The 15976-nt window shown below is 42.6% G+C and overlaps 1 long non-coding RNA gene across 1 annotated transcript; it reads left to right on the top strand.

Annotated features, from left to right (window-relative positions):
- The first annotated feature begins 13244 nt into the window (after positions 1–13244).
- LOC114309122 (uncharacterized) lies at positions 13245–15673 on the top strand. Its single transcript, XR_003645681.2, has 3 exons — positions 13245–13484; positions 14656–14691; positions 15456–15673. It is a non-coding gene; the product is annotated as an uncharacterized LOC114309122 (long non-coding RNA).
- Positions 15674–15976: the final 303 nt, after the last annotated feature.

The raw sequence follows: 15976 nt of genomic DNA, 5'->3' as shown, positions 1-15976 counted from the left end.
CTCCGCTACCGCTCTCCCCTTTACTGACTTGCGAGTCACATACTTCAGATCGAATTCGGAAAGCAGAAGACACCAACGAGCTAGCCTACCCGTAAGTGCCAGTTTCTCGAAGAGATATTTGATGGGATCTAATCTTGAAACCAACATTACAGAGTGAGCTAACAGGTAGTGCTACAGCTTCCTGGTAGCCCATACCAAGGCCAAACAAGCCTTCTCGAGTGGAGTGTAGCGGGTCTCGTAATCCAACATCTTCTTGCTCAGATAGTAGATAGCTTTCTCCACTTTATCGTCTGATTCCTGAGCAAGCATGTAGCCCATCGTAGTTTCAATCACTGAAAGATACAAAATCAACGGTTTTCCCGGCTCAGGCGGTGACAACACGGGTGGGTTCTGTAAGTATTCCTTGATCTGTTCAAAAGCAGCTTGGCATCGGTCGTCCTATTGGAACTTCTTTCCTTTCTTCAGGAGACCAAAAAGTGGTTCACAAGTCAAGGTTAATTTTGAGATAAACCATCTTATGAATTGCACTTTACCCAGAAAGCCTCTCACCTCCTTTTCAGTCTTTGGTGGTGGCATTTCTAAGATGGCCTTGATTTTGGAAGGGTCGACCTCGATACCTCTCTGTGTAATCAAAAACCCTAGCATTTTCCCTGCTGTAACACCAAACGTATACTTCTAAGGATTCAGCCGCAACCAGAATTCTCTGATCTTTTGGAAGAACTTTTGCAAGGCGGTGTAGTGGCCCTCTCTGTCTTTGGACTTGACGATCATGTCATCCACGTACACCTCAACCTTTTTGTGGATCATGTCATGCAATATCGTGGTTGCGGCCCATTGATATGTGGCTCCAGCATTCTTTAACCCAAATGGCATCACTCTGTAACAATAGGTCCCCCACGGGGTGGTGAAAGCAGTCTTCTCCCAGTCTTCAGGTGCCATCACTATTTGATTGTAGCCTAAGAATCCATCCATGAACGAAAGCAAAGCATGCCCCGCTGTGAAGTCTACTAACTCGTCGATATGCGGCAAAGGAAAGTCGTCCTTCAAACTAGCTCTATTCAAATCCCTAAAATTCACGCATACTCAGATTCTGCCATCCTTCTTCGGCACCGGAACAATGTTGGCCAACCAAGTTGGGTACTCAGATACTAGCAGGAACCCTGCGTCAATTTGCTTGGTGACCTCTTCTTTAATCTTGAGGGCCCAGTCCGGGCAGATCCTTCTGAGTTTCTGTTTAACGAGTCGGGCCTCGGGGTCAAGAGAGATCCGGTGCTGTACAATCTCAGGATCGATCCCAGGCATGTCTTCGTAGGACCACGCGAAAACATCTTTGAAATCTTTTAATAAAGTGAGTAAGCGCTCGCGCTCCTCCGAAGACAACGTGGACCCGATCTGGACCAGCCGTGGGTCCTCCTCAGTACCCACATTAACTGTAGTGATTTCATCAACCAAGGGTTTAATAAATCTCTCATGTTCTTGATCAATTACACGTTGTAAAACCGGAGGAATTTCTTCCTCGTCGTTTTCATCAAAATTTTGAAAGTCCTGATTAATACAATAAATCAAAGGCATAGAAAAGTACTCAGAAACCACAACCATTCCATTCTCATTAAGCACATATCGTCCAATTCCTCTGTTACAACAGACTCAAAAGAGAAAGAAAAAGACGACCTAGACAGGACTGTGGTATCTGGGTTATCACCCCCAGGATTACCGGACTCAGACTCAGACAAGCTGGAACTTGATTCCGACTCTACAGACTCGGTGGAATCAAATTCCAGCTCACTACCTGACCCGGTGCTGCTTGACAAAAATCCCTCCTCGTACTGCCAGATGAGAGCGGGTGCGATGGATGCATCCAAAATGCTTAACAGTGGGCTCGCAGCTATTTCATTCCCAATCATGGACACCGAGAAGTTATCCCCCAAGCACTTCTATACAATCGAAGGATCTGAGAGTAGACAAGCCAGCGCTACCCCCATTTCAATTTCAACGTTCTCAAAATCCACTTTCTTGCACTGCTCAACCTCAGCTGGTGGGTCTGTCTGCTCTTCGGCAACATCATCCCCGGATAACTGCAGGTCAAAGAAGATCTCAAACCCCGGCAGGCGCTTCCTCTCGGCATTCAGCCATGGCTCTGGGAAGCCACAAAATGGAAAGTCCTCCTCCTCCTGGACGAAGCGTCCGTTTAGGGTACCCTGGATGGGTCTGTGCATCAACTCGAAAGGCTTCCCTGCCTGCTTTGTTCTGGCTCTCCCGGCCATCTCCTTGCCTTTCCTCACCCAATCCTCTTTGGTGGACAGATAACCCAAGCCAAATGTATGTGGGTTGTGCAGCACTTCGGCCGATACTACAATGCCTTTCCGGCCACTCTTCCCTAATCCCATCCCGAGGATATGTTGGAGCTTGTTCATGAGGTTAACTGATTGAGCGCTAACATACAACCCCTCATCAACAGCCAGGTAAAGCCCGACAAGAACACATCCTCTATACCATGCTCGATTTCCAAAAACAATGGCCACCCCCTTCCCGTGGGGGTATTTTAGCATCTGGTGCAAGGTGGATGAAACTGTCTTCACCTGGTGCAGCCACGGTCGCCCTAAGAGTAGATTGAAGGTTGCAGGAACTTCCAAGACGTGAAAGTCAATCTCATGCTGTCCTGGACCGACCTGGGTCTAAATTTTCACCGTCCCCATTACTTCTCTGCTTGTGTTATCATATGTCCTTATCACCTGAGCTGTCGGCACAAAGTCTGCGGGCTTCAACCCGATTGCATACACTGTCCTTGCCAGGCATACGTTGATGGCGGATCCGGTATCAACAAGAACCACCAGTATCCATTTGTTTCTACACTCCACAGAGATGTAGAGAGGTTTGTTGTGATCCGAGCCCTCAGGCAGTAGTTCCTTGTCAAAAAAAGTCAACGCCGGGGAACCTCCTCCCGGAAAGACCAATCCCACCAGCTGTTCAGGTGTGGTGTCTATTGAGAGTTTGGCCTTGTCTATTGTCAATAAGACAGCTTGTCAATGAACACGTGAAGCCATAAGCAATCCCCAGATAGAGATGTCTGCTTGTATCTTTTTCAATTGTTTCAGCACAACCTCATCCTCAAGTAGCTTCTCTTTCTATTTTTCCGCCTCCTTGTCCTTCTCGGACGCCTCTGGTTGATCTAGGTGTGGGGGCTTGAAATACCGCCCACTCCTAGTCATATGGTCAACTTCACCAATATACTAGGTATCGTCCGGTTGATTGCTCCCCCAACCCTTATCTGTGTGGGCAAGACATAGATCATCATCCTCCCACCACATTCCATCGGCAGCCAACAGACACCTGTCCGGCTCCGTTGTAACTATCCCTGTACTCCCAGTACTTTCCATCCAGGTGCTCGCAGCACACTCTATCTTTGTGCACATAGTAGGTTCAGTCCCCACAGGGGCCTTGGCTTTTCTGGCTTTCTCAGAGTTTTCGATTCCTTCTTGTTCCAATTGCGTCAGTACAGTTTGCCGTTCAACATTCCCTGTATTGAAAATGCCCAAATCCTGAGCAAAATTCTTGGCACTGGCGCTCTCCGGCGATGTATTCTGATCCCCGACCCTTCTGGCCACAATTGATGTCCTTGCCCCTGACAGGCCCTTTTCCAGCTGAGATTCTTCAACAATATCTGGTTAGTCGTCAAGCCACCCTGTAACCTCTGCTGACTCCTCAAAATCAAACCAGTTGATTGTTATGTTTCCCGGATCTTGTTCGTTAAAAAACTAAAGGTTAGCAAGGTCCCCTTCCAGAGCTGCTAAGTCATCCATCCTCGGATCAAGTCCCTTTCCCCGTATTACACAAATTTCTGCCCCTACCGACAATTCCACATTCGGTCCAGCCTGGCCCACTGTCGTAATGTAGCCACTCGGATCATACGTCTTCTCAGCACAGTTCCCAATTTCCTCAAACCTTAAATCAACAACGCCACTTTCCTCTGAAATCATCCATGTTCCATCTTCGATGGTCACCACCATTGGTTCAGGTTGGGCTCGGGAGATGCCCAACATCCACAAGTCAGTGCTGTCAGGAAGGAACACCTCCGGCTTGGGTAGGTGGGACGGGGTGATATATATGTTGGGGTTGTATGACATGACCCTGGTCCAGATAAAGTTGATTCGTTTGGGAGGTGGAGCTTGGTTGTGTGGTGGGAGAGTGTTGGTTGTGACGTTGGGTTTTTTTGGAGGCACAATCACCCTGTTATCAACGAGATCCTGAATCTCGTGACGTAATCTAAAACAATGGTCGGTATCGTGACCATGTTGTTGGTGAAAGGCGCAATACTTTGCCGGGTTATGAGAGGGAGGTAGTGGATTTGGCAATGGCCGCGGCTCCAGGGGCTTCAAGTGCCCTTTCCTGATTAAAAGCCCCAGAGCTTTGGACAGGGGCATATATAATGGGGTGAAGGTTCTTTGGCCTCGAGCTTGGTATTTGGTTGTTTGTGGGTTGCTACCGGATGCACCGGTGAATGGTGTAGCCGCAAGGGCTCTTAGGGGGGGTGGTGGTGACCATGCTTACTTCCGAGGCTCTAGTAGTTGCAGCACTGCTCGAGCCTGCATTTGTGTTGCGGTTGAAGGTTCTCCTGGGTTGCTCTCTGTCATTGTCAATCAGACCCTGCTTCAAAGCATCCTCGATCTGTACCCCCATCTCATGTAAATCTGAAAAGGTGGGGAAGGGGAGTACGATCATTTTTTGCATGAGCTTAGGCTGGAGATTGCGCACAATCATCCGTATTTGATTTTGTCAGTTGGCCTAAGGGTCATCATCGAGGCCTTGGCCCTCCAGCAGCTTATGAATTCAAAAAAACTCTCCTTAGGTTCTTGCCTAGTCGTCTCGAGATCACGGGTTGTGATCTCGATCTATGTATTATAGGAGTACTGAGCGACAAAAGCCTCGGCCATCTCATCCCAATTCCTTTTAACATCGTCTTCTAGTTTTGCGTACCAGATGGCCGCCACACCCGACAAGGTCCGGCCGAATAAAGAAAGCTTCTGTAGTCTAGTGAGGCCCATCGGCCTTAATATGTCTGAAAACAGCTGTAAGTGCACCATGGGATCGCCAGACCCGTCAAAGCGGTCAATATGTGGCATCTTAAATATATTCTGTAGTGTCACGGCTGCGTCAGTATACCCATCCTCAATGTCCGGAATGGACTTCACACCCTGAGATTTCTTGAACAGCTTTTCAAACTTGCTCACTTTTAATGCCGTGGGGTCCACCTCGAATTCGAAGGGAGAATCCAGTTGATTGATAGGAGTGGGTGCCTTGGATAGTTGAGGTAGAATCAGGGGCGGAGCCGGCCCTGTTGGGATGTTTGTATCCTCCTGGACGTTCTGGACATTCGTCGTCTCCCCGAGTATTGGAACTCTTGGTGGAGGAGGAGCTTGGTGTGAAGCTGATGCTCCGGCTTGCTGCTGTAGCCGGGTAATTAGCTCTACCTGTTGGGCCATGACGACGGCCTACTGTTTGGCAAATTCTGCTTGACGAGCAGCGTCCTCCTGCATGGCTTTCATACTTTCTTGGAGTTGACGCATCTTTTCCTCCATCCCTACTATATTGCCCTGTCCTAACTAAACTGCCGGTATATCTACCTCTGCAGTAGACTCAGAAATCTTGACTTGACTGCTCAAGGACCACTGATCTGGCAATCTCAGTACCGATACACTGCGTCTTCTCGACCTTTGCCTGACAACCGGGGTAAGGAATAGAACACTGGTTGTCCGTCTACTAGATCCTCAGATCGATGGAGTCGACGACCTCTAGTCCAGAGTGCTTGGGGAATATCTGCTTGGTTGGAAGAAATTGTGCTAAACTACCTAGCAAAAAGACAAATAAAGCATAATAAGGAAATGAACAACCAGAAACGGACAGCATAACGGCTTAAATAAACACAACACACAGTTAGCATAACAACACATAGTTGGCACGTGTAAGCTGAATATACTGTTCTCAAATACTAGTCATTGTTCCCCAAATCACTGCCCCAAATCCGAATCTGATACCTGCGGATATACTGATTCTCAAAACATTGGTGCCCCCAGGCCTGATGCCCAAACTTGCAAACTGATACATACATTCCTGTAGAGACACACTCTAAAAGCACATAGCAAACAAGTGAGAGCCAAAACACCCCTATGGAGGGGTAGAGTTTTCCTGTCCTATTTTGTTAGGAGCTAGGGTTTCACTACGCACACAGCGGTTTCACACAACCTACAATCGGGTAAGCAACCTGTCCTAGCTTGGAATGGTCACTATGGATTCCGAATATGCACTAGGTCGAATGGTCAAAAAGAGTACCCCGGTAAAATCGGGGTTTGTGTTCCCATTGTGGCAGAGCCCGTAACCGGTCAGCCTTATGGCACGCAGCCTCCGGTAAACCGTTCAGGAATAGTAGATGGCAAACACGGTGTCCTAGGCGCATCAATGCAAATGCAATGCAAAGAAACACATAAGTGCAGTCAAAACAAGATATCATGAGTTCGAGTCAAGTTCTCTAACTCCCCAGCAAAGTCGCCAGAAACTGTGGACGTCCTCAAACGTCTCAGGAAAATCTCGTTTTGTTCATTGGGCTTACAACAGTTCGGACTCAAATGTCACGGTTCTGAATCTAATCCCGCAAAGTGCAATGCGAGGCCGATAAATCACTAAAGAGTCCAAATCTGGCAAATCGTTTTGAAAAACAAATTTTTTAGAAAGAAGTGCCAAACATGGACTGCTTTGCCAGATACAGAGTTGACACCTAAATGTTTTGTTTTGAGGGAATTTAGGAAACCCTGACTCATGCCTAAGGCCACATGTTCGTCATCACCAAAGTTGTCTCGGCTCGGAAACTTGGGTACGATTGGGAAAGGTCATTTCATGAGCACCCTCGCTCGCCCGATCGAAGATCGACCATTACTAAGCATGATATCGAGTTTTTGAAGACACATGTGCTCTTATTCCGGTTTATTAGCCTAGAATTACTATGTGATGCGTACAGCATACAAGTATAGACTGGATTGCCTAAGTTGGAACAAAGCATCGCATATCCGTTTGTTTTGAAAATGGATTGAAGTTTGCTACTCGCAAGTAGGCTAAAACACGGGTTTCAACGAATTATTCCAACTCAAGCAACCCAACCTTCACCCACAGGCATTCAGGCAGTTATATCACATAAGCACATAGCCTCATGGTAAGCATGCTATCATGGCAATCACTCACACACATGCAAGGATGCTAAAACATAAACACTTATCTAGTACTCCGAGCCAAAGAAAGAAGCTAATTAGAAATCATGTATGAATCCTAACTATGCTAAGAATGCCTATTGCAACACATAAAAAAATGCAACTATAATAGGCTCGGCTATTCTAAGATGGCATATGAGATGCAACAATCGATACATGTATTCAACTTGGAATTGAAATACAATGCAGTTAGCATGATGCGCCGAGCCCGGTGTATGAAATACAGATGAATGAATGCAAGCATGCGAACATATAGATGCTAATTGAAACATGCCCTAAAACTAACCATCATAAGCTGGTAAATAAAAGGGAGAAAGACGTGGGGTTAAAAGACATGCATCACACACACGCACACTTATTACAAAGTTCGCCCTCTCGCGGAGGGTCCGAATAAATAATACAGAACCAACTAGCTAATCTAAGCTAATTAAACTAGTTATTACACAACCGAAATGAATAACGAATTACAGCTAAATATTACACAACATTAATTAATTAACAAATTAAACTAAGGAAGCAAATAAATTAGCATGCAAGCTACATGAAATGGACTGCCTCAGCTCTGTTCCGAATGATAAAGGATGCATGCATGCTCAATTCGCCTTGTCGGGAAATCCATCGCGATGTCTCAACTCGCCTTTGTTTGTAATTGATCTCAGAAACTTGCACGAGGCTCCAGAGAGATGAAACTCCACCCAAGGAAGCTGTGGGAAGGTTGCCGACCAGCTATGGGCAAAACGAGACCACCTGCCAACCACCCTTGGTGGTGAAGACCAGAAAAGGTGGTCGGCCGACCAGTTCATTCTCCTGGTTTCTACTTTTTCTGCAACAAAGGCAAGAGAGAGAGAAGGCAAGGTATTTTCAACATATGTGTGCCCGACCATTCTCCCCATCATTGCATAAGCTCTAGGAAGTGTAGTCCTCGATCCTCGTGCCATCAATCACGCATCCCGATACATGATGGCTGAGGAGTCGAACTGCACAACTCAATGTGAAATGAATGCACATGTAAACACCTAAAGCCAACAACTCTATCATGGATAGTCAATAGTGTCGGTGACCAAGAATCGAGGCACGTTTCGTCACTTTGAGTACGAAACGTCCCTTGTTTCCTATGTTTGGACTAAACCCTACTCCAAACACAATGCAACAAACAATGTATGGACAAATGCAACTCTAGCATGCGATCTAAATGCAATGCAACTAAGTGATACGAAGATGCACAGAGTGACATGCAAGCATGCAAATGGCATACACAATGCTATGAACTAATCAATGGCATGCTCAATGCACATGGATTATATGGCATGCATACACAATGCACTAACATACACAATGTTATGAACAAGGCATACGCAATGCAATGATCAAACATGCGAAAACATGGACTATAGGGCATACACAATGCAAGATAGACTTAAACCAAGATGGATGAGCCTCGGCCACACCCAAATCAGTGGCCAATATGATGAAAATGAGGCAACAAGGTACATGCAAACATGCACAAATACAAGGGACCAAACCTAAGGAACAAAGTGCAACTCTACCAAAGCATAACAAGGATAAAATATGGCATACAATGACACATGTTCCAGCTCTGAAATGACATACAAGATGGTTCCAAATCATGCAAACAACTCACTCGATGCATGTTGGATGGCACAATTACCGAAACTAGTGAAGTGCATTACACTAGAGGTATGCAAAGTGATGCCCAAATGACCAAATCAACCCCAAACAGTCCCTATACAGACCCAAAACAGTGGCAAAATTGACTAAAATGATGGCTTGCAATGCACAAAAATGAAGCTCATGCAATGGCCTAAAAATGAGGCATACAAGCACAACTCTCAAACGCGTTTAAAGAGTGGAAAACATGGGAATATGGCACAAGTATAAGCTCTGAAATAACATGTTTAATGATGCCAAAACATGAAAACAACTCAAGTTAAGCATGCAAGAGGTTTCAAAACTCGAAGCTAGGCAAGGGTATTACACTACGAGCATGCATGGCAAGCATCATTCAACCATGGGACCTCAAAAAAAAGCTAAGGCAGCCCAAATCATGAATAAAATTAGTTTAGAGCATGGCCAAAATATGCTAGAATCAAGGGCCAAAACAACATGCAATGTGAGCTAGCGAACATGGATTACACTACAAGCATATGAAGCATTCAAGAGGCCACTAAACCAGAAAAATTCAGAGACATGACATGCCAAATAAAGCCTAAAAACCCACTGAAACATGATCAATGCATGCAAGAATGACATGCTCCTTTGATAGGCTATAAGAGGGGTTATTCTACACATGCAAGAGACACACCCAAGGTGACAAAACCAACTCTGGATAGAGCCTAGGAAGGCCCTAAAAGTCACGGAAAAGGGCCTGAAACAAGGTTTGGAGGTGTGCAAATGAAGGCTCCTTTGTAAGGCCAAAAATGCTAATGAACAAGACAAGGAGGGAGAGGGTCACTGCTCTCTGATTTTGGCTCTCAAAAACACATGTTAAACACTAAAAATCAGCTGAATTTCAGTGGTTAAAAGGCCAAGCAAAGGTCAACACAAAGGCCTTAGGGCATGGCTCAAAACAAGGCAAAATGAAGCATGCAAGGGGGTAGATGACCCCCAACAACAAAATGACCTTAAACAAACATCAAAAGGACCTCAAAAAAAGATTTTTTTTAGTTGACAACAAAGCTCAAATATGCATGAAAATAAGGCTAAGAGATGGATCAAAATAAAGCTTAAAAGAGGGAAAAAGTGTGTTACCCTTGAAGCTCAGCAAGACAGCAACTTCTGGACCCAAAACCCTACTCCTTAACCTCTGAAAATGGCCTCCAAGAAGCTCCAAGAAATGGTGGAAGGGTTAGGATATGAGGTGGTGTGCAAAGGTGCAAGAACAATGCACTTTTTGAGCCAAAATAGAGATATATAGAGGGAGATTTATTGTATTTGCCTTCGAGGAAATCTGAACCTGTGCCAAGGAAGAGGAGGGCCTCTCTTATAGAGATACAACGCTAAAGCTTCTTTAAGAAGCTAAAAACCAAGGCTCAAGATCCTCCATACACGTGTATGGAGGATACAAACTGTGCCTTCCAGCTGGCACACACTCACGGAGACAAGACTAGGGGAGGCAGGCCGACCAGTTCAGGTGGTCGGCTGACCACTTCCCCTGGTCGGCCGACCAGTTCAAAAGGATCAACCCAATAAAAGGTGGTCGGCAGCCTCATTTGGTGGTCTCCACATCGAATGCAAGCTAGTGGTATGGTACGAGACCAGTAAATGTGGCTCAAAGACCAAGGAGACTAGCTTCCCGACAAGAAAATCGGCTGGCTGGAGAAAAGTGGTCTCCAAGGAGAAAAGGTGATCTCCCACCCTTGTACCACCTCCCAAACAATGAAAACAAGGTCCATGCCAAAAATGAACCAAGACAGATGCAAAACGAGGGTTCGGGGGTCAAAACGCACAGCCGAGTGCCCCGAAAACAGGCTGTCAAGCAACGAAAGTGGCGTGCGACCACAAAGGTGGTCTCTCGGGCCACAGTGTCCCTCTAGAGAGAGGAAGCAAGGTGTGTGCTAAAAACCGTGCCAAACGGAGAAAGTTAAGCGATCCCGAACCGAGGCGCACGACCGACGACTCTGAAAATTGAAAACTGGTCTCCAAACGGGAAAAGTGGCCTACGACCACGAAAAGTAACCTACAGCCACTGAGAGATGGTCTACAAGACCTCTCCCTCCCTTCGAGAAGAGAAAACAAGACTCAGTTCGCAAACTAAGGCAAAGCACAAAAGGGTCCCGAGGTCTGGGAGTAAGGCTCTCAGCCGAAACTCTGAAATCTCAGAACGAGCACAATAAGCACCATCACCGAGCGCTCAATCGATGACATCTGAGTCTTAAGGTCGGTCACAAATAGGGTGTCTATAGAAAAATATCTGCAAAACACACTTGTGGCCGGCAGGCCACTACTGGTGGCCGACAACCAGAAGTAGTGGCCGATAGCCAATAGAAAGGGCTGGCAGGCCACAAGAGGTTACAGGCTTGAAAATCTCTAGTTTTGGTCCAAAAATAAGGCAACAGGTGTGTAGGGTTTGAAGGCTCAAAGCTGTGGCATTTCATTGAGAACTTCAATCACTTGACAAGCATAAACACTCATCATTGGGTGTGCAAGTGGTGACGTCCAAGTTTAAGGGCGGTAAAAAATGGGGTGTCTATGGGTACCCCTTTTGACCATATCGACCTAGTGCATGTAGTGAGCTCTAGTGACCTTTCAAACTAGGGTAGGATGCTCTCCTATTTTTCAGGATATTGTGATACCGCTTGTTTGAATAGTAAAACTGTAGATCACTTTAAAGCTAGGACATGGAAACGCTAACCTCTCATTTGAATGCTTTTGGGCAAAATGTGAAATCTTTGGAAATGTGTGATGCAATCCTATGAGAGTCTTAATCTTGAGGCGATTGCTTTTAAAAGTTGAGGGTCATATCAGAATCAAAATTTGGATCAAAATCCAGGGGTTTGTGTTTGATATGGGTGAATTTTCAGCAAGATCAGAACTAAGGCCAAAAATCACATCTTGCTTTGTTTTGGTTGGCATACCTAGTACCCTAATTTGATGGGGCATCTGTTTTTAATGCTAGGTTTGTTGAGCCAAAGAATGAGCAGTACCCAACTCAGCAAAGGCCAAGCCCAATCCAACCCGGAAAGCCTTAATGTCATGACCCAAACCCACCTGTGATAACCCAACTCGTAATATACTTAATTATGCATGTGATTATGCGTTTGATATGAATTTGTATTTTTAATTATGTGAGTTATTATGTGATTATGAATTTATATCTATTAAGTGTAGAAAAAATCTATTGCAATTGGAACCTTGAACTGAAAATTTATAGCCTTAGAGACACCAGAAACCAAAACCGATTTCATATCTATGTTTAGCATGATTTTTAGAGCCTACGGTGAAATTTCGCAAAATTACGATTCGTAATGAATTAATTGAGTTTAATTAGCATAAACCTTAGATTAAGCCAACCTCATCATGTATAGGATTTTATGTTTAATTGATTAAGGAGATTTGGATTCTAATTGGTAATTACTCTAATGTAATTTGGGATTTATGAGAATTTTGGAGTCTGATTCGCATTTGATTTTAATAACAATTTATTTTGGAATTAGAAATTAAGGTTCAAATGGCTTAAGGAAATGAAATTAATTAGTTTAATTTTAAATACGGACCCATTTGGGAGTTTAATTAATACTCGATTCAGTTTAGTAAAATTGAGATTTTATTAATTGGGTCCGAATTGGAGTCGATTAAGTTATGAATATTGGGAATTAAGATTATTATGAATTAAAATTTATTTATGAGATGTTCAATTGAATGTGTAAATTATTAACAATGATTTTAGGTTTGATTTGAAATTGAAGGCCTTAGTGATTTACGAAACCAATATTGATGATGATAATAAGTTTAATTTGATACTTGGAGCTTTTTGGGGTATTGATTAAAAATCTGATTCAGATTGATAAATTTAGTTATGATTGATTGGGCCTTAATTGAAGTCAACTAGGCTAATTGAGTTATATTGGAATTCACCAATCAAGATTAAACATGATTAATTGTGATTTAATTAAACTAATTATGTAATTGAGAGTTAGATTAATCCTACCCACACGATTAATTGCGAAGTTGTGTGCCAACGTATTTTATATTGATCAATTCATAAAATAAAAAGGAGCTGGAGCCTTGCATATGTGTGTATATTATGTTTGTGTTAAAGTCAAGGGTGGGTGTATAAAGAAAACTGGTGGGTGTGCAGAGAAAACTGGTGGGTGTGTGTAGGTGTTGTACTGGAGGCTTAAAACAAGGTGCACGTATGCATTATGGTCAGCAAAAGGAGTGTATGTGTTTGTATGTGTTGAAGAGTCTAAGTGAGACTCATTTGGGTTCATATAACAAGGACAAGTGTCCCACTAAGTAAAATAAAATAAGCAGAAAAGAAAAGAAAAGAAGAAAGAAGGAAATCAGAAAGAAAGGGATGTAAGTGTGCTGGAAACAGCCGAAGGAAAGAAGGAGAAACCAACAGAGAGAGGGAGAGAGAGAGAGAGGAAGGAGGAGAAAGAAAGAGTTCAGCAGTGCTGGAGAATCCAAGTTAAAGGAAAGGAATACGAGAAGAGAGGTAATGAGAGAAAGGAAAAGCTCAAGAATTTCAGCCCATTAAAGTTTAAGGTATGACATTAAATTAGATTCACAATTATGAAAATTAATTTAGAAATTAATTATTTTGGGTTGGATTTAGGAATATCATGCATGAATTGAGTCTAATTTCTACATGTATGGACAAATCCTACAAGTCTTAGTACTCTAATTGTACATGCATCATAGATTTGAATTAAAGGAGTTTATGAGCAAATGAGTTCAATTTTTAAATTAAAGGAGTTTTGATGTAAATGATTTAAAATTGATCATATTTTCTTAATTAATTAAGAGTTTGTGTGGTTTTAGACAAGCCATGTATGAACCTAAGTTTTGAGTTTATATTTTGAAAGTTCAATTCATGTTTTAGAATTTGAGTTTGAAATTGGGCTTGATATGAAGAAAAATGAATTAAACTTAAATTTGGAAATGAATTATAATTTATATTTGAAAATTAAAAATTAGTTTGATTTTGGTTTAAATTTCATACATGCAAATATTTTTGAAAGGGCTTTATAGCTTCAATTTATGTTTCATAAAATAAAGAAAGAATTGAAAGATGATTTTTGAAACATGGAGAATTTGGCACCAAATCACACATACATACATAATTTTGTTGAATCTCATGAATTTGAGTGTCATTTATACCATTTGAGATGAAATTAGAGTCTACATTTCACATGCATAATCCATGAAAATATAGAATTCATGTGCATGAGTTTTGAAGTTATAGAAATGAATCTAAAATAATTTGGGCTTGTATGATGAATCCTTGGAGATTTGAGCTTCAAATCTTGTAAAATTGGCATTATGTCATGTTAGAAGTTGTATGGTTGACATATAGAACAAAACATGTAAGTTGTATCATTTAAAGTTGTGTTTTGAAGTTTAAACAACATTCTGGAAAACCCAAAATTCGTCATTATCGCTCGAAGAATGCAAGCAACCAGTATTTTTGCAGACCAAGGGGTCCGCTCGAGCGACCAATGTTGCGCTTGAGCGAAAAGCCATGTTTTAGAAAATTTTGAAAAGCTGTTTCATGTACCGATTTTCGTTCTCTTTTATTTCTAAGCACTCTTAGGCATACATTAAGCATTATAAATGAATTGAAAGAGTAAGAAAGAAGCATAAGAGAATTAAACAAGTTAAGAACGAAATGAATTGTATTGTGACCCGATTTCTATGTGTATTATGAATTGTGTAGGGTCAACTACAAGGGTGAACCAGGCATCTGAACACTGTGAGTAATATCTTAGTAAAGATATTTTCAAGTATGTTATTTTCCAAATGCTACTTCTGTATAAGCTTCATGGATTTGTTGATTTGAATTACGAATGAGTATTCTATATGCCTAATTTTTGTGTAAGACTCTGTGAAGAACATGATTTGGGTCCAAGGCCGTTTGATATGCGAGAAGAGTATGAATTGGGCCTGAGGCTGTTTGATGCGTTTGATGTCTAAATTGGACCTAAGGCCATTTCCCGTTTAATAAATAGGTCAAAGGCCGTTTGAATATTATGATGGGCCAAAGGTCGTTTGAATAATATGTGATGGGCCCAAGGCAATCTGAATACGAATGTAATGGGCCAAAAGCCATTTGAATATTATGATGGGCCAAAGGCCGTTTGAATAATATGTGATGGGTGCAAGGCTGTCGGAATACGAATGCAACGGGCCAAAGGCCTTTTGAATATCGTGATGGGCCAAAGGCCATTTGAATATGAATGTAATGGGCCAAAGGCCGACTGAATAAAAAAGTTATCATGATCACGAATATGAATATGCACGTAGATATAAATATGAACATGGTTAGACAAGTACTTTGGACCCGAGGTTGTTTTGCCCTCTCTAATATGTCTTGAGCATAGGTCGTCCTGATTTTGATTTACATGTAATATGTATTAATGTGATTTACTTAATTAAGAATCTCATTCATACAACTTCTTTACTTTGGTATTATTCACTGGGCGTTAGCTCACTCTTTATATATATATATATATGTAGGTGAGCAATTGGAGGATGAACATTAGAGTTTGCCCCGGAGTCTACCTCTTTGTCAAGCCACCCAAGAAGTACCTCTATGTAGAGGCTTTATTTTATTTTGTCAGGCTTGAGTTAATCTTTGTGTTTTGTTAAAAGTCCTCCATGTAGTGTGTGAGATATGTTATAAAATATGCCTTCGTACATGTATATATAAAAGTGTGTTAAAAATGTTTTAATTACTACAGTTGATTATGTATGCACAGCTCAATGGACATTATTATTTTTGTTTTGCTTCCGCTTCAGGCCCCAATTATATTTAAATGTTTTGAATTTTGTCTTGAGGCCGTAGGTAATCTTCGGATTATTGGCCGGTTACGACGCTAAACCTATAGGGGCGGGTTTGGGTCGTGACACCGCCCCTAAAAGTTTAGATCATGACCGGCCAGTAACCTCTTAAGTACTTAAGACCTCAGATAGATTACAAAGAATTAATAATAACGGGGCGTGAGCGGAAGCAAATAAAATAACAGAACGTCCAATGA

The sequence above is a fragment of the Camellia sinensis genome, chromosome 11, assembly GCF_055761805.1.
Source record: "Camellia sinensis isolate YWXY chromosome 11, ASM5576180v1, whole genome shotgun sequence".
Lineage (NCBI taxonomy): Eukaryota > Viridiplantae > Streptophyta > Magnoliopsida > Ericales > Theaceae > Camellia > Camellia sinensis.
Note: the sequence above shows the minus strand (reverse complement) of the source record. Positions and strands in the feature narration are given on the sequence as shown.